The sequence below is a fragment of the Schistocerca cancellata genome, chromosome 2 (assembly GCF_023864275.1).
Source record: "Schistocerca cancellata isolate TAMUIC-IGC-003103 chromosome 2, iqSchCanc2.1, whole genome shotgun sequence".
In the NCBI taxonomy this organism is placed as follows: domain Eukaryota; kingdom Metazoa; phylum Arthropoda; class Insecta; order Orthoptera; family Acrididae; genus Schistocerca; species Schistocerca cancellata.
The window spans coordinates 647,056,834-647,070,748 of NC_064627.1; the positions used below are offsets into that span (position 1 = coordinate 647,056,834).

The following is a 13,915-nucleotide window of genomic DNA, read 5'->3' on the forward strand; positions in this document are numbered from 1 at the left end:
AAACTGTAGAAAACTAAGTCAGTTTTAATATACCAAAATGAAAATTCTCCTAAGTGTTGTTGAACAAACCTCTCAAATACTTTTTATGTTGCGCCCACTTGCTAATACCATCACGAACTATGCCTGGATTTAATGATTTTAGAAACTCGGAAGAAAAGGACAGACATTTTTCAGAGTAATTGACATTCTTAGTCTGTTATGAGTCTGCTTTTCGTTTGCTGTAAGATATGTTCAAAAAGTGACTGAAAGATTAATGAATATGATTCCCCACTTTACTGCAGTATCTAAGACAGTGCTGATAATCACGCAACCCCAAAACGCTCAAGCGGCGTCAATTCCGGCACCAGTCTCCTAGCTGGCAATGAGAAATTTTAAATTAAGCTGACCACAAAGAAAAGTGGCGAAAACGGATACAGAATTTGCTATTTAATTAAATTTTAAACAAAATATTATTTATAATCTAATGCTTTTTACTGTTACATTTACAAAAAAATTACTTGTATTTTGAAATTGTGAGAAAAGATTTTTATTTTCTCCTTACAAATGTAAAAGCCATTTTTAAGCACATCTATTGCCCTACAGAATTTTTGTTTCTGTTCATAAGCGGTTACATTTTCTTAGTCAGCGCAACAGACCAAACAACTTGCTAAATAAAAAATTTTAATGTATAATGTTTTTAGAAAAATCATGATTTTGTGCAACAGCTGAATGTCATGTTATTAAAACTACAACTTTCGGTCAAACAGATCTACATCTACATACACATACACAATCCGCAAGCCAGGGTACTGTGCGTGGCGGATGATACCAGCCACTTCCTTTGCTGTTCATCTTATCTTCGTGGTCCTAACGCGAAGCCGGCCGGAGTGGCCAGCGGTTCTAGGCGCTACAGTCGGGAGCCGCTCGACCGCTACGGTCGCAGGTTCGAATCCTGCCTCGGGCATGGGTGTGTGTGATGTCCTCAGGTTAGTTAGGTTTAAGTAGTTCTAAGTCTAGGGGACTGATGACCTCAGATATTAAGTCCCACAGTCTTAGAGCCATTTGAACCATTTACCGCAAAGTGAGGTTCACAATACCCATCGCCCCTAAAGATTTGCCTGAAGTGCATGTCACCCGAAAATACCTCGACGCGTCTTTTTCCAGATAGAAGACTGGTTCTGCGAACTACACATGCCAAACATTACAAAATCGTGTGAGAAATACAAGTGCATAGTGGTAAGATCAAACAAATAAGATGATTAGTATTCAACTACATACAAATAAACAGTTTGTTGCAGATCTGAAAACATAATTACGTACATAAGACAGAAATTATCCTTTATATGGTTACAATTTTTCAGTACCAGTATGTTGTTGATAACATGTAAATTGCCAGCGGTGGAAGTTACCTACTGAAATTTACTGCCGTTATAGTGAGTTAAATGCCAGTATTAGAACGCAGAGCCAATGGATCCAGTGGAAGTGCCTGTCAGAACCATACTTCCATCATAATGAATCCAATTTTTCACCACGTCCTGCCTCTGACAACATTAACTTTGTCCCTTAGTTTCTAAGTTATTTGTACTTAACAGTTTTCTGTGGTAATGGATAATATCAACTAATTTTAAACTGTACTATTAACGTGTCCGGAAGCTATATCTCGAATTGCGTAACAAATTTATGAACTCGTTAGCAAAATATTGTGTCTGAATGCTTTCTGCAAAAAATGCGATAAACAAGTGCGGGCGTATTTGCTGTGCTGCAGCCTACCTCACAGTACAGCTGCAGAAGCACGCCGCTCTGATCAGAGTTCTTCTCGAGCTTCCAGTTAGGGTGTTTGGATGGGTGCCAAAGACACGTGCTTCCCTCCCCAGCTGTCGTCACCAAGTAACGCTTTCCTGCCGCTCACGCGGCCTCACCTCGTCGTGATACCCCACAGCGCTGCAAGAGGCGCTGCTGTCGGAGTGCTGCCATCTGCAGCTCAGAAAAGGAACTTCTTTGAAAGCGGTAGTGGAATTTGTGTGGCGGGTTGTATGCATTCTTTCCGCCAGCGTCCCTCAATAACAGATTGTTAACAATAAACCCCTGATTCTTTAAAGAATCAAACACCAGCGTATCAAACAGCTTCGAATGTCTCATTATTTGCAGATGAGTTAATGTGCTAAATATTTGACGTTCAGCTTCTAAGTAAGAAAAATTTCTGAAAAGTTTTAAAATTATGTATTGAAGTTCGTTGTAAGTCATAAGTGCTCTCATTATGCCGGCACGGTAGCTCAGCTTGTTCGGTCAGAGGGTTAGATGCCCTCTGTAATAAAAAAACTGAGTTAATCGATAAACAACGAACTTACAAGGTTGTCTTACGACGTCCGCTCCGAGCAGATACGACGAACAAACGCGAACAAAATGAAATTTAAAAAAAATGAAACACAGGATGAATAATGTCTACGCAATTTGCGCTCCATGTTAAGCAAAACCTTGTTTTTCAGGTATCTCCACGTTACGACATCATATGTACTGAAGTATGTGCAGGCCCGAATCTAGAGGGGGCAGGGGGGGGGGGGGAGCGCAAACCGGGGTATCTGCTCCGGGCGGCAAGGCAATTTAGGGGGCGTCAAATTCAAATTCTTGAAAAACAAAACTTTGTTTCAGAAAGCGCCTAGCATGCAGCGCGTGTTGGTCTACCGGTTATTCTTATGATTTTGAAACGCATCCCAGTTTGTTTTTGAACATTTTTAACATAATCTAAGTTGATTTCTGAACAAACCATAGGTTGATTTTTGAATGCGTGCATAATGTACGCGATGTCTCTGCCATGGGAATCCCCGTCGCATCCAGAAATAAAATTCTTTGCCGCAGACAAACGGGAAAGGGGCTACACGAGCTGAGTCGAATAAATACCAATCGCTGTTTGTTTATGTGATTGATGGGGTGTGCGAATGATAAACATTGTTATAATTATTAGCGAAATCCATAGATTCAGACTACCAGAGTGGAAATAAACGACTAACAAGAATAACAGCTAAGGAAGATTACCTATTATCTTCTCGGTGTGTCTAAGAAAATGAAATTTTGACAGAAAATTTTTGCCATAAGGCAACACTACTAAGGACCTGTTGTACAGTCCCGGATTAGGAGCCGCTTAATTTTATTCTCGGAATGGCGCAGAAAACGAGTTGTACGAAAACGTAACAGCGCTTAGCAGGAGAATAAACGCGGGATAACTGAACCAGTGATTCTGGTAGGGTTAGTGAATTGAACTAGAGCTTTGACATGGCAGGAACAGTTACAGAATTCATGATGACAAGGTTGTTTGTTAGGAGAAGAAATGGGGACATGACACAAATTATATGGAAGACTCTGATGATTCCAAATGTATATAAAAATTTCGTACTTTTGCTTTTCCAACTCCTGCTTGAGAAACTGGAGTATATGAATGAAATACTAAGCTATTTACTAACATAAAGCTTTTTGCTTGTAGTAGGCCTAGTAGGCATTTGATATTGGTACTTCATGAATTATATTCTGTCGTGTTATTTATGTAAATGAGGTACATAAAAATGACCATTTGTGCCAAACAGTCTTGCTTTTTTCGCGTGTGTTACAACTGCTGCAATATTAGAAAGACCTATTTCGTTTTATCTAGCAGACAGTGACAAAATAGACGTAATCAAATCGAGAAGCCACACCAGTCTTGATTACTATTCGTAATAACAGCTTTTTCAGTATTAGACAAGGACATTTTGATTTTTCGTGTAGCAAAACGTTTTACGAACTTTGATGAGGTAATAGAGTCCTTCGCCAAGTACAGCTATAGCAAGATTAGACAAGAAAAAATGCTGGGACCTAAGGACTGAAGAAATGTGTATTGTCTTATTTGTCTCTTGCCTGTAGACCCGGGGCTGAGAATGTGTCGTAGAATGATATCATTTTGCAGGTACATTCAGTAGTATAATTGTATGGATTTTGTCTGCAAAGTGTGTTTCGAATAGAGTTAGCAGTAAAGAAGTAATAAATTAAAACGTCATGCTGACAGTGAAGCCCATTTTAGTAAAGCTAGTTTTTTCACGCAACTCAATGCTTCTGGCATCGTGTCCCCTGGACTATGTGTCGTACAATGATGTAATTTTGCGGGTACATTCCGTGGTATATGTGGATACCGCCTGCAAAATAAGTTGCGAATGTAGTTCGCAGTAAAAAAAAGTATTGAATTAACGCTTCCTGCCTGATGCTGAAGTTTTACTGCAAGGAGAGCGAACATATAATAAGCTATAACTGTTTTCCTCTCATTATTTTGTGGCCGACGTGAGCGAGAAAAACTTTGAAATTATATTTAAAATCTGTTGGAATTTGCTAAGTGAACGAACGTGGTCTGGATAATTCGTGTAGTGAGCTACATTGCCCCTAGACACATAAACAGTTTTTAATTTTCGTCTTACTTTATTACCGTTAATGAGTAGATTATGATGGAACTTTAAATCTTTAAAGTCAGTCAATAATATGCAAAAATCAAAGCGATCAACGACAGCAAATACTTTTATTATTCAGTGACCAATCTCAGTCGCTACGATCATCTTCAGATTCATCTGTACACCAATGTCTCCATTAATGAATTTCATATATGGTGATACAGGTACCAATCTAAAGACGAACATAACGACTGAAACCTGTCATTGTATAAAACAAATATTTGCGATAGTAAACTGCTTTGGTTTGTACATTTGTCAAACTCTGGATTGCTGTTATCTTCAGTGTGACCAAGTACTCCTCATTGGCCAATAATTATACGAAATACTAACGAACACGGCAATGCTTCACAATTGCTAAATATAGAGGGTGATCCTTGTCAACATTTAAAAAATCTTGAAGCGACGTACATGACGCTGAGACAAGTAATTTAATATTGAAGGATATGAGGCCGCAAATGTAGGGAAAGGTACTAAAAGGGAATGACAATGCTGAACATGTGACGTCACCAGATGACGAGCCTCGATGCACGTGCAGCGGGTGAGTCTATCGTTCTGAAGCATCTGGTTATCTCTAAGTCGGTGTGGCTCCGGGCCTATGTGAGCAACTTTTAGTACTTGGGACTTAAGGTTCGAGTCTTGAGTTGGGCAGGAAGTATTTTTTTGCTTTGAGTTAGACAGCTATATGTTTACGTTGACGTAAGATTTGTTATTTTGTTTATCGGTCTTGTGGCCTCCGCTGGTTTATCGCAGAGTACAGTACAGCAAAAACCTACCGTATTACGTGACAAGAAGGAAATTAGTATAAGCCTCCGAATAGCGTCATTACTGGTAATTGACATACAGAGTCTGTACTAGATAAAATCTGTAAACTAAACAGAAGGGAAAAAGGGAAAAGAAAAGGAAGTAATAACATTTTTTGGTTGGTTACAGCGATGATGGTAAATTTGTAAGTTCTATGTTTCAAAAAAAAAACGTTTACAAAAAGAGTTCGAAATTTGCACAGTCTGTGTGATTGTAAATATTGCATCGCTCAGTGTGCGATGTGTAGCGGTGTCCCCTACCGGCGAGGGCAGTAGTGAAAAATCTAACCATTGCTCCGGCGGTGGGGCATGTCGTTGGGTGACGCAACATGTTCAATATTTGTCGTCCACTCCTGGGCTATTTCTCGACATTTGCGGTCTCATTTGTCTTATTTTATATTACTTGTCTCATTGTCACCTACGTCGCTTCGGAGTTTTTTAAACGTTAATAAGAATCCCCTATATACTGGAGTTGGATACACATCCTAATCTCCTGCTGCCCCACTCTTTGTCCATCTTCCTCACCCTTCTCTTTCTCGGCCTTCGTCTCCTCTCCTTCTCTCTCTCTTCGTCACCTCTTTCCCTCTCTCTCTCTTTCCATCTCCTCCCTCTCCCATCTTCCTGTCCATTTCCTCTTCCCTTCGCTCTCCCGCCTTAAGGCTTGTTTACTATTATTAGAAACCAAACTTGAATGGAAACTGGAGTAGCTTAAAATGAGTGGACAAATCGGTTTGGATTAATGGTATACGGGATATGAGAGAGACGTTTCCAGCTGCTGGACGTGTGAAGATAGTAGCGTCAATAACAGTAATTGGCGCAGTCATAATCTGCGAACGGCTACGATTACCAAGTTTCAGACAATTCATGTTCCGTATTCTAATCATAACCCGATATGCCATTAAAATAGATTACATATTTTCTTCAACGCACTGTTGTGTCTACAACTTTTCTATAAAAGTACATATAAGAAGAACGAATATGTATGGGAGAAACAATCTCTCTGATGGTTTAAATGCCCTGCTAATGTAGTTAAGACTGACTACGAGATAGAAAACTAACATTTTCCACAGCACAGCATTTTATTTCTCGCCGTTGATTTTAACAAAAAACCTGTTCACTGTGTCATGAACCGGGTTATCCATTAGTAATGTGACTGCTGATGGACGATATCACAGCGAAACCAGAAAAATATTGGCTTTGTATATTTTACAGGTCACTGTAAAGGATAAAATGATGGTGGATTCATAAACTACGAATAGTAAATATTGGGTAAATTAATCAGTTAGCTACAACATAATATTGCATAAAGGTGAGCAAACGCGTAGCTATAAGTTTGTTAAGCGTGCGTAATCGAGTACTTCTTACAAAGGATGTTTGGATAAATTCGAGCAAGCTTTCCGACCGTTCATGTTATTCGAGGCTTGATCGATTTTCACTTATGCAATGTCCATATGCCTGAACGAGTGTACCGACAATTTGCTGGTTTGCACCAACAAACGACAATTGTGAGCTGATTTCTTACTCCCTGTTTGATAAGCTATGTGAAGAGACAGAAGCCAATAGGCAGTTTGTCAACAAGTGGCCACGAAAGCCTTAACAATTTTGAAGAAATTCAGTTGCAAATTGCTGGAAAAAAATTATTCTAGTATGTGTAAATCTGTTTCGTTTCAGGAACACAGGAGCAGCGTGAACTCGTCCTGGTGCCTTTCGAACCATGCACCTTCACTGCCAACTGTGTGACACTTTGCGTCGTTTTGCTGATAGACGTCATGAAATATATGTGCCGTTTACGGAGGTAATGTCACTGATGTAACCATTGAAATAAAGTGGTTCCATGGGCCTTCGGTGACGACCTTCAGAAATCTTTCATCCATAATTACCCACTTCCGGTACCCCAAACAGTAGTAGCTGACCAGTCGTGTACCAATTTTTCTTTTTTTCATGTAACAGTAACAAAAGCCATCCCAAACGCTTTCAGTGGGAACTGCGCAACTCATTTTGTGACTACGTACTTACGATTGTTCGATTTACAGGTCTTGACAGATATCGACCTTCCCTATTCAACGTTTTTACTCTTAATGAATGGGGTGTCCACATATCAACATGAGGAAGAAAAATGATTAGCTGAGCTCTAACGAAAGAGCAAGCCCCACATTATGGTTCTTCCCTAGCCACAGAAGACGATCTTACACGACTAATCGGGTGACGATTTCTGATGTCTTACGGACTGCTGTCTACTCCGACGTACACTGATGAACCAAAAGAAACTGGTACACCTGCCTAATGTCGCGTAGGCCCCTGCGAGCTCGCAGAAGTGCCGCAACACGAATGGCATGGACTCGACTAATGTCTGAAATAGTGCTGCAGGGATCTGACACGATGAATCCTGCAGGGCTACCCATAAATCCGTAAGAGTACGAGGGGGTGGAGATCTCTTCTGAATAGCACGTTGCTAGACATCCCTGATACGCTCAATAATTTTCATGTCTGGAGAGTTTAGTGAGCAGTGGAAGTGTTTAAACCCAGAACAGTGTTCCTGGAGCTACTCTGTAGCAATTTTGGACGTGTGGGACGTCTCATTGTCCTGTTGGAATTGCTCGAATCCGTCAGAATGCACAATGAACGTGAATGGATGCAGGTGATCAGACAGGATGCTTACGTACGTGTCACCTCTCAGAGTCGTATCTAGACGTATCAGGGGCCCCATATCACTCCAACCGCACACGCCCCACACCATTACAGAGCCTCCACCAGCTTGGATAGTCCCCAGCTGACACGCGTGCCCAGTGTCGGTGTTGACGGGCCCAGGCGAGGCGTAAAGCTTTGTGTCGTCCAGTCATCAAGTGCACACGAATGGGCCTTCGGCTCCGAAGACCCATATCGATGACGTTTCGTTGAATGGTTCGCACGCTGACACTTGCTGGTGGCCCAGCACCAAAATCTGAAGCAATATGTGGAAGGGGTACACTTCTGTCACATTGAACGATTCTCTTCAGTTGTAGATACCGTTCTTGCATGTTCTTCCGGTCGCAGCGATGTCGGAGATTTTACGTTTTATCAGATTCCTGATATTCACGGTACACTAGTGAAATGGTCGTGCGGGAAAATCTCCAGTTCATCGCTATCTCGGAGATGCTGTGTCCCAGCGCTCGTTCGCCGACTACAACAACACGCTTAAACTGACTTAAATCTCGATAACCTGCCATTGTAGCAGCAGTAAACTATCTGACAACACTTTTTGTTGCCGACCGCAGCGCCGTATTCTGCCTGTTAACATATATCTGTATTTGAATACGCGTGCCTATACCAGTTTCTGTACCAGTGCATTGCACTCTCAGTTCCAGAACCTTCACCAACATTACCAACATTACAGCTTTACTCACAGCTGCAATACGATAATGGATATCCGCACTCAGTTTACATGAGGAATATAGCTGTTCTGTAATTCGGCAGGGAGATGGTTTGACACCCTTCATATTTTCTCAGTCCTGCAAACTCAGATTTCACTGTCTTCTACTATCCATCCAACAATCTTCGACTGAATTACTTTTGATATCACAAATACTTTTGAAACTTCGGTTACCGATTACTGCGTAACTGCAGAACAGCAACTTTCTTTGTACGTGAAATTGAAACTTATCTTAGCGCCGACAGACCGTGGGGCGTTACACTACAAATTATTATTTTTTTCTTTTTGTGTGGTTTCTTTACTTTCATTAGGTAGACGTATTAAACCTGCTTATCTCGATGCAGTAAAACTGGAGTGAAGTATTAATTGCTGACATGAAATAGCGGCGGCGAGTCTGTAGTATTATTAGTATTGTAATCGGTCCAAGAATACATACGGCAACAGAAGAAATGGTAAACAGCGTTCATAAAAGTATCATTGACTGGTATATGAGAATGCAGGCTTTCTCGGCGAATCTCGATGATAAAATCTTCTCGGGTTGATGGCCGACTCAATGCGTTGTTCTCCAGCAAGCTGGATAACATCGCATTGACTCGGCTGTCAACCCGAGAAGATTTTATCGTCATTGACTGGTTTTCTGGAAATAGTTTTACTCTCAAATTTAAAAAGACAACATTTTTAATTCTGCACGTGTATAGGTACTATACTACATATAAGTGTGACACATGCTGAGGAGGTAATAAATAGGATAGAAACTTCGAAATTTTTAGGCGTCCATATTGATGAGAATTTAAACTAGAAAAAGCACATTTTGGAACTCCTGAAACAACTTAGTTCAGCCACGTTTGCTTTTAGAACCATTTCAGATCTTAGGGGAGAGACAAATCAGTAAGTTGACATACTTTGCATATTTTCATTCATTATTTCATAAGGAATAATGTTCCCAGGTAAGCCGTCTTTAAGAAAGAAAGTCTTCTTTGCTCAGAAACTAACTGTAAGAATAGTATGTGGTGCTCACCCATTTTGAGTAATGCGTCACAGGATATTTATTCCCACAGCAAGTTTGTTGTAAGTAATCCACTGCAGTTCAGAAGGAATATTGATGTACGTATTTACAATATCAGAAGATAAAATTATGTTCATTACCCCACGTTAAGGTTTTCCTCAGCACAGGGTGCATACAGTTGCAACCAAAATTTTTGTTCACTTAGCCAGTGATATAAAACATCTGATAGACAATAGAGCAAAATTTGAAAAAGAACTCCTTGATAACTACTTCTGTTCCGTAAAAGAATGTCTGCTATTGTTATGTGCGAAAAGTGGTGCGTAGTAACTGCTAACTCACATCTGCATAGTTTTTTGAAAAAATTAGAAATAAAAAACCTTTTAAGAGGTGAGTATGTTGCCATTTATTTATTTATTGTATGGCAATACATGAACAAAAATTACGAAACTACTACATGTCAACAACTAAAGACATATCTCTAACATAAACTACACGAATGACAACAGCTATATACAGATATCAAACTCTTTTATTAATTTTTCACAACACTCGTCGCTGCCTAGAAATCTTCGGAAGGACCCTTATAGGCACGTGCGAACATGTTGATACAACATGAGCAATTCGTTTGTCGTTCCGCACCACAGTCACAAGATGGTGATGAATATTTGCACCACTTGCGGATAGTGTCTGTACATCTTTCATGGCCCATCCGGATGCGGTTGAGGATAGTCCACACTACCTGAGGCTACTCAGATCCAGGGGTTTCTTCTGGAAGCAAGGGCAATTTCAGGCACTGTGGGGAACGGTTTTGTTGCTAGCAACGTGTCCATTCATCAGTAACATTGAACTCAATTTCCGAGAGAGTCCTGTCTGGGATAAGAGTGGGTTGTACTGATCTTAATCTTTCTCGCTCCACAGGGAATCCATCGTTCAATATTGGAAGGTATGGGTTATTAATAATCTCCTGGTATTCCCTTAGTAGCGTGCTCCTCCGTCTGATATCAGGAGGTGGAATGTGACTCAAAATGGTAACCAATATGTGGGAGCAGATCGTATTAACCCACTACCGGCCGATATTCAAACACTGTCTGCTGACGATTCCAAACTAGTGCCACAGATCTTATGTGGAATGTTGTTTCTGCTATTGAGCTTAATAGATGTATGTGTCAAGTGCTCTTTAAAAAAAATGTCCTAAATAACGTGATTCCAAGGTATTTTGGATGCATATTATCATGAAGTTTGTGTCCCTCAAAACATGCATCAAAGGCTTTGTGTGGCAACCTATTAGACAGATAAAAACATGCAATTTCTGTTTCGTTTACGTTTGGCCGTAACCTCCGTTTACGGAAATACTGGCTTAGGATACTCAGAGCAGAAGTTAGAATTTATTCAGTTGTTTCAAAGATTTAATTTCGGGTAGCTGTTGCCCAGTCATATGCATAGTCAAACTTTCTGGGCTGTATTGGAGGCGTATCAGGTATATGAAAATTAAACAAGACAGCAGCAAGGATGGATCCCCGGTTGCATCGCCGACTCACTAGGCGCTCAGCGCGCAGTGCGGCACTATGTTTTCGAATTTTTTCAAACTGTTGCATCCTTCAACTCCCGGTTCCCTATGTACGCTCCCCGGTTGCTAAAGTCAGGAATCACACTTTATTAATAATTATAGTACAAAGTAATATCTCCTGTTACAATAACATTTTCAGCAAGTACACCAAGTCCTTTCATTCATACATGAATTTTTTCATCATTACTAACTTTTCTACAGGAGCGCGTATACAATGTAAATGGCATGTTACTATAAACATAGCTACTCTACTTTGGGTCTTGGGATCAATACCACAATGCCACGTCTTGTAGACGATGACATCTCGATCGGCGAAAGATTCAAGTCCAGAAAGGGAGGCGTTTTCACAACGAACAATGGCTAGGGTAAACCAACCACTACCAGAATTTCCAGTAGCGACGTCCAAAGTAAAATAACCCCTGCAGCCACGGAAGAATGTAGGTCCATTTAATATAATAGCTTAGGCTGTTCCATTTCCTACAAGTTTTGCCATTTACATTCTATACACGCTCTTGTAGAAATGTTAGTAATGATGAAAAAGTTCATGTATGGATGAAAGGACTTGGTGTACTTGCTGAAAATGTAACTGTAACTGGAGATATCACTTTGTACTATAATTATTAATAAAGTGTGATTCTTGGCTTTAGCAACCGGGGAGCGTACATCGCGAACCGGGGGCTCAAGGATGCAATAGTTTGAAAAAATTCGAAAACATAGTGCCGCACTGCCCGCTGAGCGCCTAAAATTATGTACGAGGCGCTTTTAAGTTCTACGGCCACCGATTTTTTCTCTAATTAACTACTCACCCGAAATCGATGAAACTGGCGTTACTTCTCGACCTAATCGCCCTGCAGACGTACACATTTTTCACAATGCTGACGCCATGATTCCATGGCAGTGGCGAAGGCATCTTTAGGAGTCTGTTTTGACCACTGGAAAATCGCTGAGGCAATAGCAGCACGGCTGGTGAATGTGCGGCCACGGAGAGTGTCTTTCAGTGTTGGAAAAAGCCAAAAATCACTAGGAGCCAGGTCAGGTGAGTAGGGAGCATGAGGAATCACTTCAAAGTTGTTATCACGAAGAAACTGTTGCGTAACGTTAGCTCGATGTGCGGGTGCGTTGTCTTGGTGAAACAGCACACGCGCAGCCCTTCCCGGACGTTTTTGTTGCAGTGCAGGAAGGAATTTGTTCTTCAAAACATTTTCGTAGGATGCACCTGTTACCGTAGTGCCCTTTGGAACGCAATGGGTAAGGATTACGCCCTCGCTGTCCCAGAATATGGACACCATCATTTTTTCAGCACTGGCGGTTACCCGAAATTTTTTTGGTGGCGCTGAATCTGTGTGCTTCCATTGAGCTGACTGGCGCTTTGTTTCTGGATTGAAAAATGGCATCCACGTCTCATCCATTGTCACAACCGACGAAAAGAAAGTCCCATTCATGCTGTCGTTGTGCGTCAACATTGCTTGGCAACATGCCACACGGGCAGCCATGTGGTGGTCCGTCAGCATTCGTGGCACCCACCTGGATGACACTTTTCGCATTTTCAGGTCGTCATGCAGGATTGTGTGCACAGAACCCACAGAAATGCCAACTCTGGAGGCGGTCTGTTCAACAGTCATTCGGCGATCCCCCAAAACAATTCTCTCCACTTTCTCGATCATGTCGTCAGACCGGCTTGTGCGAGCCCGAGGTTGTTTCGGTTTGTTGTCACACGGTGTTCTCCCTTCATTAAACTGTCGCACCCACGAACGCACTTTCGACACATCCATACCTCCATCACCACATGTCTCCTTCAACTGTCGATGAATATCAATTGGTTTCACACCACGCAAATTCAGAAAACGAATGATTGCACGCTGTTCAAGTAAGGAAAACGTCGCCATTTTAAGTATTTAAAGCAGTTCTCATTCTCGCCGCTGGCGGTAAAATTCCATCTGCCGTACGGTGCTGCCATCCCTGGGACGTACTGACAATGAACGCGGCCTCATTTTAAAACAATGCGCATGTTTCTATCTCTTTCCAGTCCGGAGAAAAAAAATCGGAGGCCTTAAAACTTGAATGCACCTCGTACTTGAGGGTCTTCGTCCACGTACACTGGTGTCCAAAATTAAAGCAACAAACTGCTGTGTGTCTAATTCAAGACAAAATCATTCAAAGTGTCAACAGATGTCGTTACGATGGTGTTCTGCATGGAAGATAGCGTCCCGATAAACGGACAACCACGCCAGCAATGACATCAGGGCACCTGTCAAGCGGGGTAGCGTTTGCATGGTAGTCCCACATTGCTGTGTATACAGTCATAGACGGTGCAGTATGGCACAGAGAAGATGCCTACAGACACTTTTGTGGAGGGTCATAGGAAGAGTGGAAGCATGCGAGTCGCAAACTGATGTAGCCCAATGGCTTAATGTGAATCGTTCTGTTGTTTCTCGGATGAGACGACAGTTGATAGAGACCGAAACTGTATCCCGGAGACCACGACAGGGCCGAGCACGTGTGACACCAGAAAGAGGGGACCGTTCCTTGGCTGTAAGGGGACGACGGTACCGCCTTACTGCTGCACTGCAACTGGCACCCGGCCACGCAGCGTCCCCTGGACATGTTGTATCGAGACAAACCGTGTACAGAAGGCTTCAGCAGAGTGGCCTTCATTGTGGGAGACCAGCTGTCTGTTTACCTCTGACG

At 41.7% G+C, this 13,915-nt stretch overlaps 1 protein-coding gene across 1 annotated transcript in view; it reads right to left on the reverse strand.

The window, feature by feature from the left end:
* Positions 1-1,859, reverse strand: part of LOC126147586 (uncharacterized) — a 29,305-nt gene extending 27,446 nt beyond the window's left edge. The window contains exon 1 of the mRNA XM_049915704.1: positions 1,750-1,859. The gene's annotated coding sequence lies outside the window, so the exon portion shown is untranslated. The remainder of the gene's footprint in view (positions 1-1,749) is intronic.
* Positions 1,860-13,915: the final 12,056 nt, after the last annotated feature.